Genomic DNA, 2,879 nt, shown 5'->3' with positions numbered 1-2,879 from the left:
AGTTTGTTGCGCTCGAAGTTGTTGGGTTAATCATGCATGGCTTCAAGCCAATCCGTGTCATCGAGCGCCTCATGTACCTTTTTTGGTTCAACACACGAAACAAACACATGATGCTCACAAAAAGTTTGACAATTGTTTACAAGTGGTTACCCCTTTCCTCAAGCTTCCAAGTACATTTTCCATGACATGTTGTTGACGCTCGAGATTGGAAGCCACCTTTGTGGCACGACGCTCCAAAAGTTCCTCAATATGCATTTGAGAGGATTCATCTTGATCATCTTGAGCACCGTCTTGAACTTGCTCTTGATCTTGAGCTTGCTCAGAGTCATGAACTTTCTCTTGGGCACCATTTGGTGCATTAACATCTTCATGAGGTTGATCTTTCCCTTGATTTTGTTCATTGGGTTGAGGGCCTTCACTTTGTTCTTCGGAAGCCTGTGGGTCTAGTGTCAGTTATGGCTCCACTTGAGTACAACATTGTCCTTCTCATTCGGCCACAAGGGGTTCCTCAATGGGGAGAATTTAAAAAATCCCCATTCTTCTTATGGCTTGAGGAGGAATTTCATCACCGACATGACAAAGACCACTTTGCTCCACTTGGGAGCCATTATTTTCATCAAACTCCATGTGACATGTTTCCTTAATGAGTCCATTGGACCTATTGAGTACATGATATGTTGGATGCTTGGAGAACAGTGAAAGAATAAGTTGCGTGAATATGGTCCAGATAGGAACGAAGTGTTTCTTACAAAATAAAATGTGAACTCACAATGTGCAACAGAAATGTATAATTTATGAAGTATTCATGCTGTTATATTATCATTCTTGGATGTTTTACAATCATTTTATAGCAACTTTATATCATTTTTTGGGACTAACCTATTAACCCAGTGCCCAGTGCCAGTTGTTGTTTTTTTGCTTGTTTTCTAAATCACGGGAAATCAATATCAAATGGATTCCAAACACCGTGAAACTTTTTGTGGATTGTTTATGCACCAGAAGACATCCAACGAGCCAGAGCAGCACTTGGGGGGTGCCCCGAGGGGGGCACAACCCACCAGGGTGCACCTGGGCCCACCTCGGTGGCCTCTCGCACCCCCTCTTCGCCCTATAAATTCCCAAATATTCCAAAAACCCTCGGGTTTACCCTAGATCATATGTTTCGCCGCCGCAAGCCTCTATAGCCACAAAAAATCAATCTAGACCCCGTTCCGGCACCCTGTCGGAGGGGGAAACCATCACCGGTGGCCATCTTCATCATCTAGGCGGCCACCATGATGAGGAGGGAATATTCCACCCATGGGGCTGAGCGTTTGTACCAGTAGCTATGTGTTTAATCTCTCTCTCTGTCTCGTGTTCTTGAGATTTCATGATCTCGATGTATCGCGGGCTTTGTGAATATAATCGGATCATATGGTGTTTTCCCCTCTCTATCTTGTTGGGAATTGAGTTTTCCCTTTGAGATTTCATTTTATCGGATTGAATACTTTTATGGATTTGAGAGCACTTGATGTATGTCTTGCTGTGAATACCTGTGGTGACAATGGGGTATCATATTGATTCACTTGATATGCGTTTTGGCACTCAACTCACGGATTCCTGAGGTGACATTGGGGTAATATATGCATAGGGGTGGATGCACGTTCTCGTTTTTGTTTCTCTGGTAGAAATCTTGGGGCACTCTTTGAGGTTCTTTTTGTTGAATTGAGTATTATGAATCTGAATTTGTTTTGGTGTTTATTTTAGTACGAATTCTTGATAGATCGATCGGAAAGAATAACTTATGTTATTTTAGTACGAACTCTTGATAGATAGATCAGAAAGAATAACTTGGTGTTACTTTAGTACGAACTCTTGGATAGATCGATCAGAAAGAATAGCTACAAAAAATTTCTTCTTATGTTCTTCGCTAGATAGGAATTTTGGAGTGATTCTTCATCGCACTTTGAGGGATGGTTATATGATCCAATTATATTAGCATTGTTGAGAGATTGCACTAGTGAAAGTATGGACCCTAGGCCTCATTTTCAAGGATTGCAATACCGTTTATGCTCACTTTTGTTACTTGCTACCTTGTTGTTTTTATTGTTCCTATTACAAAAATCAATATTTACTATCATTACTACGCTTGTATCACCATCTCTTCGCCGAACTAGTGCACCTATACAAATTGCCATTGTATTTGGTGTGTTGGGGACACAAGAGACTCTTTGTTATTTGGTTCCAGGGTTGTTTGAGAGAGACCATCTTCATCCTATGCCTCCCACAGATTAATAAACCTTAGGTCATCCACTTGAGGGAAAATTGCTAATGCCCTACAAAACTCTGTGCTTGGAGGCCCAACACAAGTCTACAAGAACAAGTTGCATAGTAGACATCAAGCTCTTTTCTAACGCCATTGCCGGGGAGGTGAGTCCATGAAGGTATATTTTTAGATCTTGCAATTGAATCTTTTAGTTTCTTATTTTATCACTAGTTTGGTTTATAAAATAAAACTACATAAAAATGGAATTGAGGTTGCATCATATTATTGATCATCTTTATAATATCTTTCTTGAAAATGATGGATCGAAAAATTGTGATCAATTGTTAGAAGAAGAATTCAATAAAATGTTTGGCACAAAATATTTTAATGATTAGCATGATTGCAATGTTGTTAGTATGAATTTTTTGAATATCCAAAATGCTAATGATGATTGCACAAGTCATGACAAAAATGTTTTTTATAAGCATGTCAATTTTTGTGGAGTGCATAAAGTTTGTGAAGACATGCCTTATAGGGAAGATAGATTTTGCAAGAATCATAAACATGATAGAACCAATTTTTTGCTCAAAGTGATAGATGATTGTCTACAAAATTATGTTTTCTTAATTTCCAA

This window comes from Triticum urartu, chromosome 6A (assembly GCF_056163025.1).
Source record: "Triticum urartu cultivar PI428250 chromosome 6A, HENAU_Tu73, whole genome shotgun sequence".
Lineage (NCBI taxonomy): Eukaryota > Viridiplantae > Streptophyta > Magnoliopsida > Poales > Poaceae > Triticum > Triticum urartu.
Note: the sequence above shows the minus strand (reverse complement) of the source record.